Genomic DNA, 27151 nt, shown 5'->3' with positions numbered 1-27151 from the left:
TGTAAATTGTCCCGGTCTTTATTGACACAGGTAGTCCAGATGAACTCCAGGGCACTGCATGTTATATTGTGACCCACCAAGTGCATTAAATAGAACCAGGCAGGGTTCAACAGAGTTCAGATTAGATCCTTATCATCACAGAAATGCATAAATTATGTCACACATCAAGTTGTATTGATTGTCTAATCACTGAACAGTATAAACCTGTGCCAAATGCATGTTAACAAATTATTGTCAAAACGGTCAATCTTGTATAACAAATTAGGTGACGTTCCCTGTAAGTGGCACTACTTAACCAAATTCACTTGGATGGATATATATCTACAGGCTTGTGTATTAGGAAACTAAGTGGTCTAATTTTTACTGAGAGTCCCTAGAAGATGATGACTTGTGCAATCAGACAGCTTCTTTAAACAATTAAAGAACTTGAATGTTAACTTTTGGAATGTCGCTTTGAAACAGCCTTGTTTGCATGCAACATCATGTTGGGCCTACTCAAATTTTCAGGTCATCAGGTAATGAAAAGAAATGGAATTTTAGAAATAGACTTTACCTTTTCAAAAGTTTATCAGTGCTCCCAGACCTTTTTCTAAGAATGCCAGCATTGGCAACAACTTCTTTTTCCTTCTGGGTAACAAAGACTGAATAATTTTCTGACACCTAAGGCTCTGCAAACACTGAACGGTGTTCCTAACTTCCAAGAAGAAAGAAAGGGGATTCAAAATCACTCCAAAAATATTTGCAAAATATTAGCAAGATGTGGTAGAATTTACTAACATGAAAAAGCTGGGGGAGGTAGAGGAGAAAAAAGCTTTCCCTTGTACTACAGAGAAAAAGGAAACAATAACAAAAGTCAATGCTATAAAAAAGTTTTCTTTATAAAAATTAATTTTAGTTTCTCTGAAGCATGCTACATACAATAATAATGATTAATGGAAGCTCTGACGCTCTAAGGACATATTTCAAAAACAAATTTCTACTGGAGGATTAAATCTGCATTCACTGATGTAATCGTTTTTATAAAATGTCTTCTAAAAGTGCATGTATTAAAAAAGTAGGAATTATAATAATAATTCTACAGTTGGATAATAGCTTTCTGCAATTCATTTAAATATTGAAAGTTTTCATCAATACTGCATGAAGAGAAATATGATTTCAAAAGTATCATCTTTAGGATAAGAGACAAGGCTTTACCAAAACATTACCACTCCTAAACCCCATTTGCTCCTGAAAATTGGGGCAGCAATATGTTGAAAATAAGGATAGTTCAAGGTATCCTTGAAGAGCTTGGAACCTGATTAAAAGTACATTAAATCATCTTTTTCAAGTGAGAAATCAACATTTGCTTTTCAAGGAAAGAGTCTATTTCAGCATAAACCCAAATTTTGTGAAGCAGTATCTCTAATAGACAATACATTTTTAATGGAATTTCAAATTGTTTATTTCCAAAAATTTATCCAGGTATTTAAATAGTTATTATTTGTATAATTAAAAGCACACTTTGTTTTGTAATAAAATCTGCAAAAATAATCAGTGTAATAATATAATAAAATAATGTAGCAATTGTAATAACGTTGCAAAGAAGGGCAAGAATAAATTTTCCCCGTAATTTGATTGTGCAAGTAAATTAAATTAGCATATAAAATGTACTTGCAGGTACAACAACGCTCTGCCAAAGAAACCAAAGTATTTGGTTGTTGGTTGGGGCAACTTTCCTATGAAGAAAGGCTGAGAGAAGTGGAAAAATTCAGTTCAGAAAAGAGAAGGCCTCAGGGAAACCTTATTGTGACCTTTCAGTACCTATAACTTTGGCTTATGATAAAGGCACAGACACATTTTATCAAGGACTGTAGTGACAGTATAAAAGGCAACAGTTCTAATCCATTTATATTGAACATGAGGAAGAAAACCTTTTAAGATAAAGGTGGTGGTAACCTGGGGTGGGGTGCCCAGAGAAAAGGTGTTCAAGACCAGGGTGGACGGGACTTTGAGCAAACTGGTCTAGCAGAAGGTGTCCTTGCCCATGACAGGGATTTGGAGCTTTACAGGTCCATTATCACTCAAATAATTCAACCATGCTATGACTTCTTGTAGTAAAGAAATGGTTTATTTGATTTTCACAGCTAAAGACTAAAAGAATATGAAAAATGAACTTTCTTAAACAGAATCTTTTAATGAGTTCCCTATTAAGGAAGCATCAAAGAAATTTGTAACATATATAGAGTTACACACAGGACTTCATAACTTTTAAGATCTTTTTTCCTTCTTTAGTCCTAAAACATGATTAATTTAAAAAAAATAATAATCATTTTTCTGGACATATTCTGTGGCAATTGGTATGTGAATCACAGTTCTGTTTTTACTGTCAATATACACTCTAATTGATTTTTAAAAATTAAAGACATAATAGGCTATAATAAAAGGTTTTATTTCTATTTATGTCTGTGGTGGATTGACTTTGGCACACCACCAGGCCCAACCCAACTACTCTCTTATTCTTCCACTTCAGCAGAGGAGGGGAAAAAAGAAAACAAAAAAAATCTTGTGCTTCACAATAAAAACAAGAAGATCACCACAACACCCAAAATCAAGGAAACTTGAGGAAAAATAATTTAATTTACTAGCAACTAAAAATAAAGTAGAATGCTGAGAAACAAAACAAAAACTAAACCACATTTTGTCTTCCTTCTCTCATTCTCCCTTACAAGGTAGCACAAAGGGATTGGGAAAAACCAGGATGATTGAAGCTGGAAGGGACCTCCTGAGATCATTTGGTACAGCCCTTCTCTGCTCAGACAAGGACACCCATTGCTGGTTGCACAGGATAATGTCCAGGCAGCATTGAATATGTCCAGTGATCGATGCCACACAGCCGCCCTGGGAAACCTGTGCTCACTCATCCTCACAGTGAAAATTTTTCCTGATGTTCAGAGGAAGCCTTCTGTGTTGTATATTGTGCACATTGCCTCTGGTCAGCACTGGAGAGGAAACCGGTCTCTGCTGCCTTTGTAGCCTTGCTTCAGGTGTTTTATGCACATTGATGAGGTCTCATGGAGCTTTCTCTTCTTCATCCTCAACAGTCTCAGCCCTCTCAACCTTTCTTTGTAGGCAAGATGCTCCAGTCCTTTCATCAACCTTGTGACCCTTTCCAATTCGTTTCCTTGCTGTTCTCGGGAGCACTGAAGTGAACAAAGAACTCCAGGTTCAGTCCCCCCAGTGCTGAGTAGAGGGGAAAGATCACCTCCTTTAGCCCAGGGACAGCACTCCTCTTACCTGAGCCCAGGATGCACAAGTTACACGTCGGGCATTTAAAGTGCATTTGTGAAAAAATGAAAAGCTAAAGGTCAACCTCTAGGTTTTTAGCAAGCCATATGGATGGAGGCATATGTGCTTAATGTAGCATCTTATCCAGAACAATGACAGAAGAATCATTGGGGCATGAAGCCATACCCTCTAGACAGTTAATCACAATCATTAATCACTACACCACATTCTTTTTTGTTATCTGTCTTCCAAGATGGAAGTGCTGACAGAAACAGATTTCATTGTTTGTTTACTGCATAAATTAAGTTCAAAATACCATCACACCTTGGTGGTGATGGGGGAAGAAAAGCTAAATAGTTGATTTTACTTAAAGAGTGAATGTCTCACAAATCAGTTTCACAAGATAAAAGAGCATCTCACCTCAAGGTTGATGGTTGACAGTCAGATTAGACCAGCTAGCACCCAAATTTATCATTATTCCACACTTCTAAAGTAAGACTGGTGATGAATATCCAGGTCATAACAGAAAGATGTTCTAGTTGACAAACACATCCTTTAACTTGCTTAGTATTCTTACAATCAGCAGCAGAGGACAAGGAAGAATAAAAATGGAAGCCTCAACATTCTCCTTCACAAAGGTGAACTGACTGTACAGAGACACTATATTGTCATTAATCTTGCTATCCTGTTTTGTGAATAACGAAAGGAATTAACTGCATGCTATCTTTGCATGGCAAAAATAAAACAACCCAGATTTGCAATTTCTCTTCTCTGCCAATAACCTCTTAAACCAAAACTTTACTTTGAAAGAAGAAAAATATGCATAATTCTAAGTAGTAAGAAGATCTGTCTTTGCATAACTAATTTAAAAAAATAATGTAATATTCTAATGATCATACAGTTTTAAAAATACATTCCCTTTTAATTTAAACTTTAAAGGTTTTTATTTTGTGCAGAACACAGTGGAACTTATCCAACAGGAGAAGGGGAGATTTATTTTCTTTTACGAATAATGAAGTTTGTCAATTGCATTGCATGAATGGCAATAGTTGCAAGCTTCAGATGTGCTGTGAACACCTTCAGAAAAGGGCTGTGGGTGTGTGTGTGCAGGAATTATGCAGTGTGTTAATTGTTGCGTTTGTGGGGGGCTTTTCCCAGACAATGCACAGAGCTAAATAACCAAATAAGCATCTAGATGCATTTTTAAAGCTAAGAAAATATGTTTGGGTAATGGCTTTGCCAAGAAGCATGTCCTCAGTCCACCAGTGTTCCTGTGTTTCAGATAAATAAATGAATTTCAGGCCAAGCCTAGGAATCAGCAGTACTGGTCCTTTTAAGTGAAGAATGAGCATACTGCAGTACCAGTTAGATCACTTTTCTTCCTCTCAAAATGTCACAAATGTTTGATTCCCAAATTCCACTTGTCTTGATAAAGCCTTCTGTCTCTATGTTCCTAAAGTTACAGCACACTTTCTTAGTGATCAAATCAACTTGGTCTGACTATTGTTTTCTTACTAAGCAGCATCCTTAAAACAGCTGAAGAAGGATTCAAAATAATTTTCCAAGGTGAATTTAAGCATTGGTTCTTTTGTTGGCCACTAGCTAGGAAGTAAAAGCTCCTCTGTTTAGATGTTGAAAATTGGATCTAAATATTTTGCTTTTTATGAAAGTAAACTGCAGGCACTCATCACTACTTCTTTAATATGGTTTAGCAGCCTTTTAGCAATGGACAGCACTTTTCTTCTCCCAGTACATAATGGTCATTCATGAATTGGTTCAAGACACTGCAAGACTAAGATGACTGCAGCCCTCTTTTCTTCATTAGACCTTTCTTTAATGTCAACTATAAACAGAGGAAGGACAAAACATTTCTTGGATCTATAGTTTGTATGAAGTGCATATGAAGTGAAGTATCATATAAATCAATAAAGATTTACACTTCTTAGTATCAAAAGTCATGCATTAATTATGACACTTCAATATATTTAGCTTTTTGCATTGTTTATATGAGGTTTGAAGAGAGATTACAATTTTGAAAACACGTTACATCTGTGGCTAATTTTTCACTAAATACTTAGAAAAAAAATCAGATGATTTCTAACTGCTTCCTCCAGTTTCTTAATGGTTATTTCAATTACTAATTGTTTTTTTCCTTTGTAAACTCTAAAAAAGATTTAACATATTTTCCTCAGTCCTGAGTTATGCTGCTCCATTTTGATACTGTTTCAGTCTCAGCTGGGAGGTGGAGAAAAGAAGCTATGTGGGGGAAAGAAAACCAAATAAAATTTCAGAATTCTTGACACATCACTGAAATCTTAGTCTAATTAATTAAAAAGCATATACAGAGGTTAAAAAATACATACATAATTAAAGGAAGATGAAATGCAGGCTGTTTGAGATATCAATGATATCGGTTTTCAATTGTGAAAGACTTTAATAGAAATAGGAAATTTTATATTATTTAAAAATGCATATTAAAGTTTTCCACATGGAAATATTTGTCAGTTGAACATTCTACTGAGCAACAGGTAAACATGAGCTTAAAAAATTGTTTTCACTTTATTTCAAATTTAAAAGTGACATCAAGACATCACAGAACCTGTAAAAAAAAAGAAAATGAAGAATTCTGCAATGGGTTTCTTAGGACTTTTCATTAACTGCATGTGTCACAAAGCAATTCCAGAAAACAAATGTTTAAATTTGCAAGACAAGCTCAAGTGACAGGTATCAAAACATCATGATTATTAATGATGTTCTTTCTCGAAGGATTCAAAATTGACTAGGCTTACTGTTTCTTTGAAATTATCTTAAACATACACAGTACTGCTGGACATTTGGAAAGGTAGGTCATAGATGTGGGTCCAATACACAACACATCAATAATTTCAGCACTAAGTGCTTTTCCAAACCATTTCCCAACATTTTCCAGATTACAGTAACTAGAGACCAGATGAGGACAATGTAAGAGCATTCAATTGCCAAAGAAATATTAAACTGCTATCTACGTTTATATATAAACAGAAAAATGTTTATGATTAGACTAGTTATCAGATTTATCATTAGGAAGAAATAGTTTCCCAAAATCTAACAGCATGTTTTAAGCATTTTCAGTTTTCTCCTGTACTACAAATTTCCTGCAGTTATTGAAGATTTTCACCCAAGAAAGGTACATGCCAAGTTTGAGCTCTGCTGTAAAGAACAACAGTTTCCTTTACAGTATCTTTCTTTTGACTTCTAATTTGCTGCAGAGCATTCCAAAGAATTCTGTGATCATTCATAAACTCTGTTAGATTGAACAAACATCTCTTGCCTTCTTGCTTGTGGTACCACAGGACAGGATGATACAGCAAGGTCCATATGACAGCTAAGATGTGATCAGAAGCTCCAGAGGACTAGTTCATAACAGGGAAACAAACCATCTGAGGATCTCCCAGTTTTCTGTCCTCTCTATCTTTCTATATTGGATCTATGTCAAGCTCTAAGTAATATTTTTTTTGAGAAAAACTGAAAAAATGTCTTGTAATTTTTCATGTTTATCTACTTATTAAGGCAGAAGTGTAAACAATAAATTATTGCAAAGCTCCTTGTCACTAGAACACAATTAATTGATCTTCACATTAGCCGCTTTCAACCCTTCAGGCACCATCCATGAGGTTCAGAGTGACTTGCTCTGAAAAATGAAACCCCAGCACCTCAATACTGATTTTGCAACAATGAAATTAGTTTCAGCAAATGTTTTAATTAAGCACAAATAGGAAATTTTTTCAGTTTCAGGAAATTAGATTTCTTATTTAGTTTTCATCTTCTGCTTTCCTTAATATGTAGAATGAGAGGAAGCAACTGCAGACCCAGAAACAGGGTCTGCAAATGAAAGCTGAAAAAGTAGACTATAAGGTACAGGTATACAGCACTTTTCATACCCTTCCCTTTTATTCTCCTCTCCTAGCCACGCTAGTCCCTTTCCACACTGTTGCCCTGGCGCCACAAGTCACCTTTATATACATGTACATGTGCATGAAGCATTTATCAAGCTCTTCCTAGTAAAAATTCCACCTTTAACAAGAGAGGTCAAGATTCACAAACACATGGGAGTAGAGAAACAACTTTTGCAGCTGGCCCTCAGCAGCAATAGGTTTAATTTATTTTTTATTTCTTCTTTTGTCTTCCAATTTCCTTTTGCCAACTGGGGCCCAACTTTCCTCTAACTATTTTGTGCATTTCCAGAATTTTGACATTTTAAGATTTGTCCCTATGAAAAGAAAACTGTCCAGGGAATATGTAATCCCAGACTTGAAAAAGCTGCAACTGTTACTTTATGGTGTAGACACAATTTGCTGTACAAAAGTAGTAAAATGTCTTTGAAATGGAAGCAAATAAAACCTGTGGAATGAGTCAGGGATATAAACACAGGGACAGCTTTACTCACCCACTGTGTGTGATTCATTTTGTTGAGAACTGACAACATAACCTGAAAAGAAACCTTTTTCCTTGCAGCAGTTGCTGTAGCATACCTGTTAACATTCCTAAGATATAAAAATGTTTGGGTATACACTTACAGTAGTTACAGCACAAAGCTGTAGAGATAATTTTAAGCTTTTTTTTCTTTGTGCACAGCTCTTTTGTTTGCTTTTAATTACTTCTGATGGTGCAAGTGTTCACAACCACAAAAAATATCAGGCACGAAACACACAATATCAAATTTGTGATTAGGCTGCTACACTCGAATGCATCTTGCAAGTTTTCCTCCACATGTTGTCATTTCTGATGGCATAAACACACCTGAGAGTGAAAAGTACTTCAAAGAAAGCCTTTTGAATCTACCGAAGGCATCTGGTACAACCGATGTTCTCCTTCACACTAAAGATTAATATAGGACATCATCCTCTGTTCCTTTTATATGATTATAATTTTTTTTTTGCCTGCCTCTTAATGATCATCTTAAATTTGCCACCAGTAAAATTCATGTGTAGCCTTGTCCTGGGGTGACGTTATGATGCTTGTATATCCCCATTCATCTGTTCTGTGCCTTTAAGACCGGCACTGAAGAGTGGAAGTTTTGTTTGGGTTTCTCTTATCAGGACACAGAGACAAGCAGTACACAGAGCTGTTGTTTTTTTTACTTCCAGCTTTGGGCTTGCTGCTTTTGCTTGCTGCTTTTGCTTGCTCTCTTTTTCTGCTCTGCTTTCTGCCTCTGCTTATTAGCTAGTTCTAGCTAAACAGTCCACATTGCTTCCTGGACTGTTTCTCCTCTCCTGTTTCTGTGACCATCTCGAACCTGCTCCGGACTGGGACCCGGGAACACCGAAGGTTCGGCTGCAGCGGCTGCCCCAGCGCCGGAGGGACTGAGAACAGAGCAACCACCACCGAAAGAGACTTTCTGATTTTGCCATCTTTCTCAGAGCGGTGTCATCGGGTATTGTTCATTTTGTGTGCTGGGGGGTGCGGGGCCAGTCAAATAAACAGGTTCTTTCCACCTCTCTCCGAGGAATTTTTTCCCGAACCGGTTGGGGGGAGGGGCCGTGTGGGTTTCGCTTTCTGGAGGGGCCCTCCTTTGCAGATTCTTTAACAAATTTGCCCTAAACCAGTACAAGCTTAATAGCAGAAAGCCTCCATATTTTCTTATTGAAAATGTATATGAACCAGATAGTTCAATGGTACATGTCGTACAAAGACAAAAAGTAGGTATTTTTGTGGTGTACTCTCAGAACTTGTCTAGATTTGAAAAACTCCTGAAAGACAAAGCAACTCAATATACTTTTTCTGGGCAAAATACTTTTTTTCCCCTGGTAAATGATATATTTTTTTCCTGTCAAATACTTGATGTCTGCTAATGTAAAACTCCACAAAAGTATCTTTTTAAATTACAATTTTTACAAGAAGTCCTTCAAACACCAGGAGACAGTATTTCTCAAATATTCTCATTATTTAGAAGAAAATCTGAATAGAAATTTTGCAAACCAGATTAAATAATTCATTTAAAAAACAAAGAAGTCTGCCTTCAGAAAGGACTTGATGTTCCTTGTGAGACCCTTCCAAATCAGAGTATTCTGTGATTCTGTAAAGGCACCTTTGCACGTGTATTCAATTGCCTTCCACCTTCAAGAAAATGGTATGACATAATAATATTGCAAGTACATTGCATTACCTACCATCTATGAAAACAGAACTCATGGGAAGCTGAGTAACAGTTGTGTTTTTGCTGTCCACAGAGATATTCATGGGCTTGTATATTCTAGAAAAGTATTTTAAAGCTTTACTAAGCTAGAATATTTATCTTCATATCCCATCCCCCAACATTTTGGAGTGTTAAACGCACAGTGCAGATTTATGTTTATTTTCCTCACACAGAAAAACAGACATCATAAAGAAAAATCAACATTTGACAGAGACTCTGAGCTACCTACCAATTTGGAGTCTCCACTCAAGCTTCCTGATTTTGAAATGTGCACTTCATTTGTTGATAATAAATCTTGTTTCACCATAAAGCACTGATAGTAGCAGCTGAACAGTATTAAAATATCAGTGAAATTTTTTATCTGATGCAATGATGCTTTTAAAAAACTCTTGATTGACACAGGGCTGAGATAAAGCCACTATGGCATAAAAAGAGCATTAAAATAATCACAGGATCTGAGCTATGAAGACGTGAGAGTAACTGTTTTTTAATAAAAAGATTAGTGAGTTAAGAGTAAGACAGAGAAGATCATCATGATTAACTTGACTGATCCTCTTGCATAACATAGAATCAAAAGCCCCAAAACAACCAAACAACCAAAAAAAAGTCAGATAATTTAATCTATTATTTCTGCACACATCTCCCAATATTCATATAAACTGTAATATTAAACTTGAAATGTACTCAGGCTTTGTATAAAATTGCCATGTGATGAATAATAATTCGCCATAGAAAAGTGGCTTAATTTTAACTAATTGTAATTAGTGTTATAATTTCAGTATCAATACATGCTTCCATACTTGTATTCTACACATAACTGAGACAAGATTTGAGCCTAAGGATTAATGTGACTGTACATGTCACTAATGCTGATACCAGTGACACAATAATGCAGTTTTGCCTCAGAATCAATGTTACGTTGTCAAATTTTCATTCCTCCTGATAAAGGGAAATTTGGCAGTGGAAACTGGAAGTGTTAAAAGCTTACCATATCAGTATTAATTAAAAAAACAGCATCTCTTCAAGATCCCCTCATCCATGTAGCATAACTCATAAATTATATTACACTCTGATATAGATTAGAGTTTAAATATTAGATCTACGCCATTTTGGAGTTTGTACTATATCAGAATGACTCCACTAGTTGTAGGAAATTGTAGGCTATTATCTTATGCATGTACAATAGAAAATTCCACAGGCACAGACAGAAATTTTTAAGAGCATGTAAAAAAAAAATCAGATTCACTGAGGGAATTTTTCTGAATAACAACTGCTCTTCCTTATACACATTCAAATGTCCTACTAACTTGCAAAGAAATCCTTTGTTCATCTTCCACAAAGTTTTCTAAGCATGCAATTCAGGATTCTCTCTTGTAGGCTGGCATCTGTATCCCAGACTGGAAAACAACACCTGGGTTGCACTGTTAACAAAATCTGCAGAGATTTAGCTGGAAAGAAAAAAGGAAGTATTCTACAGCAACACAAATTATATGAGCAAGACTTCAGTCCAGAAGAAAATTATAACAACAGGCAACTGCATAAAATAAGACATAATGTGGGTAAGTAACAGCTCCTGCACTGACCATGGCCCACTTGCCATTTTGATGGCAGAGCTCTACATATTCCACCAGCATTTGGAAATATTTCACAAGGTAATTTAAAAAAAATATCATTTGAGTGCTTGGTTATTATATTAAAATCCAGTAGGAAAATTAAATACTCCTTAAAATAAAGTCTTTTATCATTTGGCTCACAAAAGCTTCCTAGACTGCTGGCTTTTTGAATTCAGTGAATGGCTGTGCATAATAGCACTTGTTAATGAAAAAAAAATCCATGCAAATATTTTGACAGCCTGTAAACAACACCACAATGAAGTAAAAACTGCTCTCACTTGTCAAATAAAAACCTGAGTCACAATTTATATTTAGGTTATGGGCCCTTTGCTATATGAAGTTGAACTGAAGAAATATGAAAAACTGAAGAAGTTGATCTTCAGATAGCAGGCTTTTCATTTGGCCCAAGGTAAGAGATGACACAAGGCCTGAAATTTCAGTTTGGTTTTGGTTTGAGCTATTATTTCTTTGATTAGGTTTCAAATTTTTTGTCTTTAGAACAAAGAAAGGAATTAATCTTCTTTGATTTACCTAAATCATGGGGCTTTCTACTAATTTTGAGTCCATTTGAAATACAAGAATTATAGAAAGTTACCCATTTGTATGTACACTTGAAGAAACATAGAAAACATACATTTCAATGGAAGCAGAGCAAAGAGATTGTGCTTTTTTTTTCTATAAATCACTGACATCTTCTTTCACTGCCCCACCACAAATAATTTTTTTTTTAACAGATTGCTCTATAAGGCTTTGTTGAAAAAAAAATATTGAGAACTTAGTGAGCCAGAAAAATATTTAGAGATTTAAATTCTTACATATATTTATAGGTGACTCAATAAAGACAGAAAGCAAGGAGAACCAGAGTATATTTTGAGTGCCTTTTAAGCGGCTTCTTCACCAGTCCACAAATCTCCAGTTAGAAGAAAACATGACAAAACTGTATTTTCCCAATCAAATAATCCTAAATAATCCACTGAGAATTAGTCCTGGCTATTTTTTTTCAGTTTAACATTTCATAAAGGAGAGGGTAGGTTTGTACTATGTGTAAAACTTATGTCTAATACAGGTTTGGGATTTTTTTCTCCCAGTTATCACAATTTCGCTGATGTCACTCAGTACTACTATGCAATCATTTGAACAAAACACAGAATTTAATTAATCACTTAAATGAGAGACTTAGGCACTAGATTTAGGAGGTGAGAACATAAAGAATACTGTTTTCACTCCCGTTATACAATTTTGTAAACAGTATTTTCAAAACAGTTCAAATGGCATCAGTTATGAGCCCATTAATTCATTATCAGCCTTCTTGGATCCTTCCCCCTGAACCTGGGAATTGCAGGAAAGATCCTTCTCCATTACAGGATAACCTTTTTTTCAATCAATATGACATATTGTGCTTGAGAGATGGGGCAAAACTAATCTCTGAATGTGAGCCTATGCCATAAAGTCATTGTCATTTCATGAATTGCCCATCATTTTTCTACGAGACATTTTTGTAAGAGACTGACAGCTTGAATAAAAAATAAAAACAATTTTTGAAAACTAAAGACTTCTGAAATGAGGAGGTCATGGATAGTTACCAAAGTGCAATGGGAATTGCTGGCACCAGGTCTGGCAGCAATGAGGAATGACAGCTTGTCCAAGGGCTACTCTGGCCACTGTCAGTGGGATGGAAAGATTAAGCAAGGCAAAGGCCAGGGACTCCCTCCATCTGCCAGAAGCCTTGCTGAATTAACTCAGCACGAGTCCGTGAAAGATGCATCAGCTGCACATCTCTCTGAGGCTCTCTCAATGTTGTTTCCTTTGGATTTGCTGAACAAACAGCATTCCAAGCCTGAAACACTCAGATTAGACAGGTTTACCAGCAACATAGGAGTGCCCTTCAATGTGATTTAGTATTTTGGTAAAAAGAGGAAAGGGAAACAAAACACAATCACCACAACTCCAGAGCTGGATACTTTTTATTTCCTTGTCATCACCCAGAAGTGTCCAAGATACAGCACAGGCCTCAGGCCAAGGATCCACAGCATGGCCATATTTAGCAAATAGTGTTGCCACTTGCAACTCTTATGCTATGAGCCTGGTCATCTAGCAGTCCTGCATTCACCACCTCCAGGGTCTGCCCCTACCTCTTACCCTTTTCTCCTAAATCAGTTCTTATCTAAAATAAGTTAACCTTAGTGACTGGGATCTCATCCAACACAAACGGGTCATGGTTGCAGTTTCTCAGGAGAGTTTCCCTGAGATTTAACTCCCTGGTTCTGCAAAAACCTCATTCTTTGCCCATCCAAGGCTGGCTGTCCCTTCAGCAAGTACAGCCAAGATCACCAAAATAATCCACCTACAGCAAACCCAGCAGCAAACCAAGAACCCCACCCTGGCACCCCTGGCAGGGGATACAAACAGCAGGGTACACGGCCACAGCACAGTCCTCTCAACGGAGGGCCCCACAAAAGAGTGGAAAACAAAACTGGTGACTCACAGGGCTCTCCCCACCTCCTCACAGCCCCCTCCTTGCCACTCCTTTCCCTCACAGGACAGGACATTGCTCCCTCAGCCATGCTGTGGCACAAGACTGCCCTCCGTCACCCTGGCCCCTGCCCAGCTGTCCTGTGCATGGCATGAGTAGCTCCTTCCCACACCAGCAATAGTTTTCCAGAAGGTCCTATAGACAGCCCCAGTCTCGAATTCTGCCCCTCAGCCATGTCAGGGTGTTTCTCTCCCCACAAAGAGAGCCTTGGGAGGAGGCTGAAACAAAGCAACACTTTGCACACCTGCAAGGGACATTCAGCTATAGTCAGTGAGATAAGAGGCACGGGAGATAAAGCCGTATTTTGCTCTCTGCTTCAGTAGAATGCTGGCCATCAATTTGTGCATTGCTTCCAACACATTTAAGGGAAGTAGTTTTACCTAACTTGAAGCCATCCTAACAGCAGCTTCTTCTATCATTAAACCAATTATGTTATTGATGAACACATCTATCAGAGTCTTGTAGGTTAAAAAGAGATGCTTCTAGTTATTAAGCTGTATTCAGGCACAATCAGTTTCAACTACAGCCTCTCACTTCTCTGTAAATAGAAAATGTTAGAGAGACTGGTGGATTTTCTCTTTGTTTGGTGAATATTTACCAACAGGGGAACAGATTTCCTCAGCTAGAAGAAAACAGTAATGACTAGTTCCTCCCCTAGTTTGCCCAGAAGGGTCATCATTATAAATTACCTTATTGACTGGTGGCTCTGCACAGCTCTGTGTGCTTCAGTGGTCTGAGTAATCAACATGCTAAATGCAGGTAAGGAGGTCATTTGCAGCAAAATGTTACTGCTGGTCAGGCAAACTGTTTTATCCAAATGCAGAGTTTGTTTCCATTTCAGTTTTCTTGGTGGATGAATTTTAATGTTGAAAGTCCTGGGGCATTGGGACTTTTCAATTTTCAAACAGAAGCTTCTGAGACATGGTTATAGGGACACCGATATCTACAACTGCAGCTATCTATATGCACTTGTGTGATTACTTGTAAATAAATTGTAGCTGTAATTCCCATGCAAGTTATATCTTTGCATGTCAAATACAATTCTCAGGCTAGATAATACATAGGAAAATAGGCAAAGTTTAAATTAAGGCATCTAAAAAACTTAATTGAATTTTATTAAGATTTTATTCTCTCGATACATTAATGGCACTATTATCTAGGTAATTTTAAAACTGTCCTTACGTCATTCATTCTGTAATTGGCACAATGACCGATATTCAAAGGAAATTTAAAATTAGTCTTTAGGTTTTGCTCTAAGTAATTTTTAATGTATGTCACTATATTGAGAAACCAACACATGATAAAAAAAAAGCAATCCAAAGTTCAAATTTAGAACTGGAGTATTTTGTTGGTTGATTTAGGGCATGCTTTGTAGAATGGCAAAAATCTTGCATCTCTGATGACATAGTGACATTATGTATTATTTCATATCCTGAACGTTTTATGCTGTTGTGGAGCATTTTTAAGAGTGGGCTTTTTTAGAACAGAACATTTTTTTAATAGGGGCTTTCTGAATTTTATGAGTTATATCTAGAAGAATTATATTTACATCTATTCTCTAAAAGCATAATACCTCTAGCACTATTTTCTTCCAGAGAAAAGAATGGAAGAAAGAGAGTAGAAATGTCCATTAATACAAAAGGATAGCATGCAGACTTGTAAGAAAATGTAATAGGGATGGTGGCATTATATTTCTGTGGTCCTTGTCAAGATTAACAATCCTATGTGTATGGTTTGTATTAAAGAATTAATTTAATTTTTTGAGAAAGAATTGTAAGGTCAAGCAGCAATAAAAACTAGGGCCTTCTTTACATCTTCCTTTCAATTTCCTAAACAAGGAGATTTATATAGAGATTTTTTTTTTAATTCTTTGTTAAAACTGTGTACAAAATTGTTAAGAATGTATATCTTTTTTAATCTAATAGTGTGAATAGTGCACAGTGTTAGGCACAAGGTACAGCACCTGTGCTCATGATTATGAAAAGACAGTGCAAACACCTCAGTGTGGTACAAAATCACAAAATTAAATTACTGTTGGCTTCAATCCTTTAAAATATTATCAACTAAGAATAATTAAAAGTCATGGAAATTATTATGACAAAATATCATCTGACATATAGTACACTAGCCAAAATTTCTATGCCACTTTATGCCAGAAATGTTTTTCTAGCTCAGAGGAATCAACCATTCTGATTCTTGGAACAGTAAAAGCAAATGATTTTTAGGATCTGATTTAAAAAGAAGTAGATTGTCTGTGAGAATAAGGGATTTATTTAGGTAATTTAGTCAATATCTTTGATTATTCATGCTAATTTTTTGAGGATATGGATGAAATTTCCAGTGTACTCTGCATTTTATCTGAAATAAAACTAAGAGTGGTGGATCTAGTGATTGTTTGACATCTCAAAAGGAAATTTTGTAGTGACTCTGTGCAAACATATGCATCTAAAATGAAAAGAGAGATTTTAAAAATGTCATATAAAACAGCTCTATATCTTATTTAGGTTCAAGATAATACTACCAAGACATTATTTGTGAAATGTTTTAATTTTGCTTACTACTGTCTTAATTAAAAGGTAAGTTAATTTAAATTTTTTAAGAAGAGACATTATAGTATCCCAGTTAATCCACTAGCTATAGCTTTGAACTTAATTGTGTTTTTTTATTCCCAAAAGATTATACCTTAATGTTTGTAAGACTTCATGTACTGTATTTCCAAATACATGTTATAATTACTGAGAGGGGAGCACATTGGTTATGTTGAATTTTCACAGCTGACACATAATGAGAAAGCACAAAAGTGCAGCCCAATCCAGAGAGGTTCACACATCATCTACAAAAAAAGCATGCTACAGGGTGACCTAATTATATTTAATTTTATACCCAAGTTGATAATTTATTGAAGGGTGTGGAAATTAAACAAACTCATTAATAAAATAAAGCTTTTTCAAAAGGCAGAACAGCGTACTCTGCTCACATGAAATATTTATCTAAGTGAAGAGCACCTATCACTTTAGTGACTAGAGACTCATCAGCTAAAAAAGCAATTAAAAAAAAACAACAAAAAACCACAAACAAATATAACCAAACCTCTTATATTCTTTCAACATTCTTATCCTCCCAAATTAGAAATTCAAAATAGCTACACACTGCAATTGCTGACCTTATGTACTTTTCCTAATAAAAGATACTGTTTCCTGCCCTGCCCACTTTGGTCCACCACCTTCCCTCAAAAAGAGAAAGGAAAAAAAAAAAAAGAGGAAAAAGAAAAACAATCCTCTCTAAAGAGGGGAAAACTGGAGAAAAGTGATGCAGACTTTGATAAACAAACTTCCCAAAGGGAAGGGAAGGGAAGGGAAGGGAAGGGAAGGGAAGGGAAGGGAAGGGAAGGGAAGGGAAGGGAAGGGAAGGGAAGGGAAGGGAAGGGAAGGGAAGGGAAGGGAAGGGAAGGGAAGGGAAGGGAAGGGAAGGGAAGGGAAGGGAAGGGAAGGGAAGGGAAGGGAAGGGAAGGGACTGTTCCACAGCTTTCTAGTAATGGATACAGGAGATTTGCAAAGAAGTTTTAGTTTTACAATAGGCATCTTCGGCATGGAACACTTGAAACTGTGCCATCCAAGAAAATGCCAATTCTTTTTAGCACAAGTTCTCCACTTGCAAAATTGTGTAAGATCAATGGCAAAAGTATCAGAGACACATAACTTCTCCAAATACAAAGGTGCAGCACCAGCACATCCCTCCTATATGGACCCAGCACCGCATCCCACCACAGATGGGTTGGAAGAGGTCAGGCTGAAAGAGTTGGTGTTGTCAGTGTCAGGTAGGGTTTTTTTTACTCTCAGATACATACACATTTTCTACATGGAATACTTTCCCATACTGTAGAGAATTTCTCTCTGGATTTTAGCATAAATCTAAAACATCTGCAGCTATTTTATGGAAGTGAAGATGATGAACAGTTATAGATGTAGGAAAAATTGATATTCCTGATACATGCATAGATCGTAAGATTGGTCCACGAATCACTGTCTGAAAAATGTTGATGGCTAAAATAATTTTGGTTCCTCTTGAGAATGTTAATCTATGACAGAATCAAACAGAAGGCATGATGGTAAACCAGAATGGAGATACACATTTTGCATTTTATTTCCTTGTAAATATCTATGGGCATTCTTTTATGCCAAGATTTATACAAAGTAATGAAAGATACCTCTCTTTGATGAAAAGAATTTAAACTGTTTTGCATGATAAAAGCTTGTGGATGAGTTAATCTTGACGTCCTGTAAATCTTGACATTCACTCCTCCAATGCTCTAGTGTAGATCAACCACACAAAGTGACAGCAGTTCTTGCAGTAGGGCTTCTCCAAAAGTTTTAGGCAGGAATAATTGGTTATATAAACAGGTGAAGAAGTTAATGAGTTTCAGATACATGTATATATATATATATACATGGACAACAACAAAAACAAGTAGAAATCTAGATGCCTAAGAGAATTGTAGAATCATCATCAGGATTTTGGTTTAGATTGATATGTAATATTGTTGGACAGGTTTTATGCATGTTTTTCTCTCTGTGTAGCATAATTTCATTTCATTCTTTGAAGTTATTAAGAAGTTTGATATGTCCCAGGCATACAGCATTTGCTGCACTTGGGCAAGACATGGAAAAGATGAGCTAGAGTGAGGTTGAGACTGCACCTCACATTGGAGGCAGGGATGTATAATTATTTAGTTTGTCCCCTGGAAAGAAACCCACTAAAGTGTGTGATTTCTTAAACAGTATAAAAATTGTGACAGGAACTATTGTGTAATTATATATCTGCATCAATTCAATAATGTTGTCTTCCTGATCCCATCCATCCCAAAGAGCTGTAAGCTTTTTCCCAAGGTCTTAGAGATGTTGTGGCAGCCAAACAGGATATGGATACAGGGTGCAAAAGAAACATCTTTTCCCAAAGTGTTTTCCCTGATCTTCAGAATAATGTCAGATGTCTGACACACCTGCTTGATGATGCTCCTAATCATGCAATTCAGGGACAATTTTCCATTTTTGATGGACACTGTAGAGCTTTTGTACTTTGCTCCAGCTTTGCTGGTGATAAAACACCTCATAATAGCTGCAATCCCAGGCATTGATATTTGTTTTATTGGCATAAGGTAATAAAGAGCAGGTACTGATGACATTGCTGTAATTTTGCTACTTAGATGTACATATAGACAGATGTATGACAGTCCTTAGAATTAATGGACAAACATCCAAGACTGAGTCCCTTGAATATCATCCAAGCTCACCTGAAACTGCTTCAAATTTCCTGGGTCTCCAAATAGGACAGGGAACTTGAAAGTATGTTTCCCCGTCTGAAGTTACTCAGGATTTCATTTAAGAAGATAGGTTAAAATTCTAGTTCCACACACAGTATTAAAAAGTTATAGCCTGTCATAAGTTAATTTTAAAAAGCCCTGATATGTTTATATTATTTAATCCAGCTCAATAAAATGCACCAGCAGAAGGATTTTCCAGATGAGCTTGTTCTTATTTACGCATTAATTTCAGAACTGCCCTTACACATCAGTACATCTCTGATGCATAGAATTAGGAACTATTAATGCATCTTAAGAAGCTGGGAAGAGCAAAACACTACAATTTATTTTCAGAAGGTTTTAGAAGTTGGTGAAGTCCATGTACCCCTATGAAGTAGACTTCTAGAACTGAAATTGACAGAATTTAAAGAATATTGTATATTTTTACTTTCTGGTCTACATAATTTCCATAAGCTGCAAAAGGTTTATACTGTCATTGTTAAGTATTCTGGGACACAAAGATCATTACATAGTATTAAGAACAAATATTACAACATTACCACATTACATAGTATTACACCTACTGATGATTACATAGTATTAAGAACAAAACTATTGTTACACTATGTTCAACAACAAAAAAAATTATCATCATTTACTAATTTTTGACAGTTCATTTTGTTTACCTTAACAGCTTGCCCAAAAGTGAATTTGACAGGAGTTTGGTGTGGGATAGTTTTTGGTGTTTTTTTGTTGTTGTTGTTTAGTTTGTTTGTTTGTTGGTTTGGTTTGTTTTTATGTTTAATATTTGATAATTGGAGGGAAGGGAAAAAACTTTCAGTTGTATATCTAAATCACTCACAAAATGTTCTGAGGGTAAAAAAGGTGTATAAATATTCAAGGTGTTGCCATAACTTTGTCACAGCTGTAATGTGCTGTAAGCACATCAGTTCTCAGTGTTACAGATCCACCAGAGGACAATGAATTACTTCTCTCTGTCAGTTGCTCTGCAGAACTTTGTTCACTCACTTGATACTCCACAGACCAGTGTTAACAGTCACTGATCAGACCAGGATTTATCCATGTCTTTTTCCAGAGCCAAATGTAATCCATGCTTTGCAAAGCAACAACACTTTTTGTTCACTTCAAACTATTTTGAAATTCAAACAAACCAAAAAATTTAGGTTTTCTCAAAACTGTACCGTGTGTTTTAATGGTAGTTTGTTGCATGCTGCTCAGCAAAGCCATTCTGTTATCACATCACAGCATTCAAGCAGATTATGTGAACAAAGTGTTTTCAATATCAGGGAAAATAGTATTTCGTTAGGATCCTGGTATCTGATGATCCGCATTTCTTGGTGACACCTGTCTTATAACTTGTACCTTCAAGTGACTTCTCAACCAACAAACCTTTTTCTTTTATGGTACTCAGGGAATATATTTGGGTTTTACATGGCTGTACTCCTAAAAATTACAAATTTTCTCTAACAGGAAAAACATATACTTCTGTATATACTTATATAAACTATATACTTCTGTGTGGAATACAGACAGTAAAGGATAAGATTAAGTACAGGTACATGCACACATGTATGCACATATATAATAGACTCATTTAATTGAATGGATTAGGTTGGAAGTGACCCTAAAGATCATCTAGTTCCAGCACCCCTGCCATGGGCAGGGATGCCATCATCTGTATATAAATAAATATATGTATATGGGATTGTATATAAATTTGAGGAAGCTGCAAGTGCTGTTTCAATGCAATTTCATTTGCTTTGTCAATTTTTTTCCAGTAAAAAAAAATTGAAACAAAAGATTCTGCTTTTCATTGTATTATGAAGTGTATTTTAAATTACATTGTTATTGCTTCTCTTTAAAATATTTTGACAGTACATGTAATAATTGTTTTTGCAAACTTCTCTACTTCTAAAATCTAGTAATTTGAATTATTGCCTTCATATATTATAGAAAACATAAAATAGGAAAAACACCTAAGTATTTCTTATTTGACTACATGTCTGAAGAACAACTGTTGTTTCTGTCTTTAAACATCCATCAGAGATTAATCATTTGTTCATGCTTAATAAAGCACACCAGACTCTTGCAGTTGTCATTAGCTGAAGTGACTTCTGTCAACTTTGAGTGACTTCTGTTTGCCATGATAATACTTTACATTTATATAACAGTTTTCATTCAAAAGTATTTCAAAGTGCTTTGCTTAGTGTGTTTATATAAGGGATAAATTAACCAACCAGTAAATTAGAGTTACCTCTGGAGTGAAGCTCTGCAGAAACTTTGTGCCAGACTCTTACATGGGTTTAATTTTTTATCTTTTACATAAAATTTCTCTGATTTCAAGGAAGCAAAACATATAATTAAATTAAACTGTGTTTTATAGAGGAGAAAAGAGTCTTGCTACTAGGGTGCTTGACTCCAACCAAGCAGTGGTCTCTGCTCCTTACTTCTGCTACACCCTTCCTGTCATTCCTCCAGCAATTTGTTTGGTCTCCTTTGAGCCTTAAAAAAAGTCACATGATCATAGAATATCTTGAGTTGGAAGAGAACCAAAAGAATCATCAAAGTTCAACTCCTGGCTCTGAGCAGGACCACCTAAGGATCACACCCTGCGTCTGAGAGCGTTGTCCAAATGCTTCTTGATCTCTGCCATGACCACTTCCCTGGGGAGCCTGTTCTGGTCCCCAACCACCATCTAAGTCAAAAAGATTTCCTAGTATCCAACCTAAACTTCACCTGAGAACACTTCATGTCATTCCCTCAGGTCCTGTCACTGTTGACCACAAAGAAGAGTTCAGTGTCTGCCTCTCCTCTTCCCCTCACAAGGAAGTTGTATCTACAGTGAGGTGGCCCCTCAATCTCCTCCTCTCCGGGCTGAACAGACCAAGTGACCTCAGCCCCTCTTTGTGTACCCTCCCCATCCATCCACCTTTCACCATCTTTATGGACCTCCTTTGGATGCTCCCTAATGGCTTTATAACTTTTTTATATTATGGTACCCAAAAATGCACACAAAACTGCAGGTAAGATCATCCCAGTGCAGAATAGAGTGGAACGATCACCTCCTTTGACTGACTGGCAATGCTGTTCCTGAGGAATTACTAATAATAAAAATGCCATCTCAGCTTTGATGACTGTTCATGTGTACATAATTAATTACTTGAAATGCAAGCAAATCATAGTTAACTTTAGCCACCTTTTAGTAATGAATAAGCCCTCTTCTACAAACAGAAAGATAATTTGTATGATGCTGAATTTGCAATGTGCTAATAATATATCTATTGGAGATCATCTTAGAGTTTTAAGCATCAATTATCTACCTAAGAAATAATACTTGATTTATTACATATTGTTAGCAATTTCATTATATTGGATGAACTGTCTATGTACAGCAATAAACAAAGTATCTTGAGGTTCTGGTTGGAATTTCTAGATGCTGTTTAGTAGAACAAATTTCTTTATAGATACGTCATAAGATAGTTGCTATAAGAGGATGCAAAACTAGAGAGATTATTCAGATGTGCAGTAAAACCCAGAAATAACATATTATTTATCTTTTCTTTTTTCGTTTCAACTTGACTGGATTATACTTCTTCATTGTGAATGTCAAACATCACAAAGTGTGTCAGTCCTTTATAATTTTTTCTTGAATGGAGTTGGTAGTATTGGAATCACCCCAAGCTAAACAATTTAAAGTACCAAGTTGGTTTAATGTGGGTAAAATAATTTACCAACGTGGATTTTTTTTTTTTTCATTCAAGGATGGCAGGAATAAAAAAAATTCTTCAAAACTGGAACAGGGGGACAATTATTTTGCTTGTCTTTTGACATTCATGGTTCTCCTGGCCTCACCTCAGCATGACGTTATGGTGTTTACAATTACCTTGCTGTGCTTTAGAACAAATTAAATTCTTTTCCTTGGCCTGCAGTAGACTATTCTAGAGTTCTTTCTGAAGAATCCCAAGTATCACAAGTAATTGTACAAAGTTTACAACCCACAAGAAATAATATAAAAATTCACAAATGGTTTCAGGTCCAGTGGTCCAATGAATTTACAGAAACTAAAGGGCAATAGGCAGAACAAAGGTGTTGAATTTGGCCCACGGTAACCTTAGTGTAGCTGCTTATATGAGTAAATGTTTCCAGAATTGAAACTTTCTCATTTTGTGAAATAAAGAGTGATCCAAAAACCCTGATCACAAAGCAAGTGTAAGGGAAGAGTATGTCACTTCTAGATACTCTAGGTTCTTTTCAGTCCAATATAACAGTACGCAATGGATTCTTTTTTTTTTTTAAAGCTAGTTGCACCATTATTCACAGTTATTCAGATAAATAGACTTTAGCTTCTTGGACATAAGTGATGCTTCATATTCCTATTAGTAATCCTAGGGATTACTTCAAAATTTTTGCTGAATGTGTTTCCTGCTTCTCCCTTATGGGACATAAAGTAACTTCTACACATAACCATTAATTGACAGTAAAAGTTTTCAATTATGTGCAATAAAAATACCCAAAAGAAACAGAACCCTCTCCAACAACTGAACAAAAAAATAGAGAGATTGTTAGCTGCTCTGTATTATTAAAATAATCCACATCCAAAATAAATTAATTCAAGAATAATTTCTTTTGGTAAAAAAGTCTAGGAGCTAGCTGTATCTTTGTGTTGCAGCTTGCTGTGTGATAGCATAGGAGAAAAGAGCCCCCTAATGGCTTTAAGTTAGCTAGGAAAATAAAAACAAATTTTGCCTTCTGTGACTTCAAGCTGGAAAGGAATACAGCATTAATTTTCAAAAGGTCAAACTAATCTTTTGAGAAAAAGGTGACATAACTGAATCAGTTTAAAGTGTTGCAAAAAGTCCAGATTAACATTAACAACATCAAAGACCTGAAAGAAAATGCACAGTTTGTAATATACAAACTCTTAACTCTTTCTCATTTGTGTATTTTTCATGTATTTTTTCTGGATCTGACAAAAGAAGATGATTAAGATATTTAATGTGGAAATGAATAACATATCTTATGCATAGAAAAATATGAATGTATGCTTAACTAATTGTTTGGTTTCTGATTCTCTTTTGAGCTTTAGATACATAAATTTAAGGCTTAAATGAAATATTACCATTGCAAAAACCCCTCCTTTTTAGTGTTATTTGGAGTTTCATGGCTTAGATGTAACCTGACTAGTAACAGACATTAATCTCGAGGGAAAAAAAATTGCTGTCTTTGAAATCACAGAATTACCATGACTTTTTTTCTAATCAGAAAATTATAAGGTACATTTAAAGAGCATGGTATAGTGAACAAGACTTTTCAGAGAGAAAAGAGAGATATTATAAGAGCTGTAGGAAAGCTTTTGAGCATACATAAAGGACTTTTTTTGCTAGTCAAACTGCACATGAAATATACTGAGGCAGGCCTTAAGCTCTGTAAGAATACAAATTGAGTTAGACATTCAATTATCTTAGCTTTTTATAAAATACTGTCTATGTTGATAAATCTAGCTTTCAATACCCATGTCTTTGTCTCAGTGTTAAAATTTTCAGTCAGGTAATTAAAATATAAAGTGTTTCCTTCCATTATTTATGGTCAGATTCTGCACTGTGACTCCATAGTCATTGTGGGGAGTGCTCACCTTTGGCAATATTTTATGGAGTAAAATACCACAAAATAAAGCTATGGTGGCAAAATGTACTCCCAAGAGAAGGTCTGGTTACCTGGAAAGAGTTTCAGAAGGAAACATCAATATTGCTGACATTTATGTATATAAGAAATAACATAAACCCTATTCATATAGAAGATACAAGGTATTAAAGTAGCACAGATGCTATAGTTGAAGTAAGATTTTAGTTTGAGGTCATCAGCTTAGTTTGTTTTGCCAATGTTTATTCATATGATACATTATAGCAGACAAAACTTTCTCTTAAGCATTGCATCTTTTTATCCTTGTGGTCACTTAGATACCCCCTTGAAATTATTGTTAGTTTGTAAAAAAATCTTTATGTACCCAAGGTTCTTAATTCCTATATGTCTTTTAAAAATTATAAATAATCATTTTGACAACTCCACTTCTTATTTGGGTTTTTGAGAAGTCTTTAATTATTTAAGTATGCTGTTTTATGGAAATTAATTAAAAATTTCTTGGTAAAGGAAGTGAAGAAAGTGCTTTTCTGTAGTTGTGATTCTTTAATCATTGGATAAATTGGATTACACGTAGGTCCACCTCCTAGGAGCAAGACCTTGCTATAGGCAGTTTCCCAACTGGCCAAAGCATTGGAACACTGTACTTGGCTGGGTCAAAGTTTACCTAAATGCTTGCGTTAATAGATTGATGCCTCTACTTCACCCAGGGGGAATAATTGCAATATGTGGCATATGAAAAACTCTGCAGTACGGAACAAGGAGCAGAGTGCACAAACTGATGAGGAAGGTGGTGCACGTTGTCACAGCTGGAAGCAATGTGCTGCTAATGAAGGAGCTGTGTTAGTGTTATGCTCCCCTGGCCTGTAAGCACCCAGTCAATCAACTTCCTGACGTACATGCTTCAAATCCAAAAGCTGGGTTATTTCAGATATAGTCTATCACCTTCAAAATCACAGCAATCTATCAGAACCTATCACCTATGACAGCAAAACCACTTAAAACACAGCTGAAGGAAATACATAGAAACTTTATGTGGAGCTCTGCAGTTAGGAGACAGTAGTCAATGTCATAGCAAAACAGGCAATCAGTCCATGGGTTGGCTGCTTCAAACATACAGCACAGTGTAACAGAACATCCTAGGTTTCATATTTCAAGTCACAAGCCTTGATCTTTGCTTTGCAGGCAGAATGCTAGCAATAACTACAACATAGCTAAAAAATGGCAGCCTAATGATAAATTATTTAAGGCTGACCATATTTGCTCAGCAGTAGCATGTTTGCAGTGGAAAGACAGATACTATTTCAAACTGCTGACAAGCACTGAGAAATCTTTCAGGTAAATGCTGTCTCTACCTGGCATCACAATATGTACACTAATGGATCAATACATGGCAGAGCTTGTGTGCCATTATTACTCCAGACTGTTTAGCATGTGTGGGACAAGTTACATTAAAACATCATCCAAGTAGTTAGAAATGATCTTTTCTGTTTCATTCCATCTACCTTAAGGGTTAAGCATGATAAATGCAATGCACAAACCATGTCCTGTGAATTGTCTTTCGGGGTCATAAAAACTGTTACATGCAGTCTGCGAGTGAAAGAAATACAAGTGCAAAAATGCATTCTGAGAATAAATGCCAAAGCTTGTATTTAACATGCAAGATACAAAAAGAGTAATTCCTTTCTTATCTGCTCAGAAAAGCAAATGATAATTTCCTTACCTGGAAGATCAAACTCTGTATATCATCAATAATATGTGAGGTAAGGGGAGAGAATGAATTTTTGTCTTCCGTAATAAGCCTTTCTTCAGAGAAGCAGAACATGAGAGATGTAATTGTAAGTGAAATTAACTATTCCAAGATCCAGTCTGTCATCAGTTGCACTGGCTTAGAGCTGGCATCCTCTTGCAAATGAAAAAAGGGTAGCTCAGCAAGTTCTCCACTGAAGGAGCTCAATATCAGTGTTATCAGGCACCAGCTGTCACACACTGATGCTACAGTGGGCACGGTCTCCCTCTATTGCACGCTTTCTCTCGCTTGCTCTCCCTCTCTCTCACCCTGACGTTCACTCAGCTCTGAATCTGAGCTCCTTCTGCTGCTGTATAATCAATCCAGCCTGTCTCAATCTAATAGGCCTCTCTTTAACCAGCCAATCAATAGCACACATTCCGCTGCTGCTCCCCAGGGTCTTTACCAGGAGCAGTACAAACAATAAGAGTTTGGCTAGCAGTTTAACTAAGTATTTTTCATTATTTTATCTCTGTTAAAGAAAAATTGTTTAGGAGAGCCCAGATTCAAAGCTATCTTTCTCTGTGTTTTTCGTGATAGTTATATAAACACGCACATTGCACTGCAGTAGCATTCTGAGCACTTTAAAATTTTTACCCATTTTTCATGTTTTAGAATGCATATTTAAAAAGAAAGAAAATAAACACACACACACACACAGACACACACACACACACACACACACACACTTCCCCCACGGTCCAGTCTAGAAATGAACCTGCATGCCAAGCCTCAGGCTTTGTGTTCTGAAAAATCCAGTAGTGTGTATTGTAACTGGAATTGTTTATGGCAATTGAGGAAATTTAACATAGCTAAGAAT

The 27151-nt window shown here is 36.0% G+C and overlaps 1 protein-coding gene across 4 annotated transcripts in view; it reads right to left on the bottom strand.

Moving 5' to 3' along the window:
• Nucleotides 1-26667, bottom strand: part of CDH18 (cadherin 18) — a 495321-nt gene extending 468654 nt beyond the window's left edge. For 3 of the 4 annotated variants that reach the window (XM_064705467.1, XM_064705474.1, XM_064705475.1), the window contains exon 1: nucleotides 26266-26623. The gene's annotated coding sequence lies outside the window, so the exon portion shown is untranslated. Of the gene's footprint in view, nucleotides 1-26265 lie in introns of all 4 variants that reach the window. The other variant, XM_064705466.1, reaches the window with a different exon arrangement.
• Between the last annotated feature and the right edge of the window lie 484 nt (nucleotides 26668-27151).

This window comes from Zonotrichia leucophrys, chromosome 2 (assembly GCF_028769735.1).
Source record: "Zonotrichia leucophrys gambelii isolate GWCS_2022_RI chromosome 2, RI_Zleu_2.0, whole genome shotgun sequence".
NCBI classification, from domain to species: Eukaryota; Metazoa; Chordata; class Aves; order Passeriformes; family Passerellidae; genus Zonotrichia; species Zonotrichia leucophrys.
This window is presented reverse-complemented; position numbering and strand designations above follow the sequence as displayed.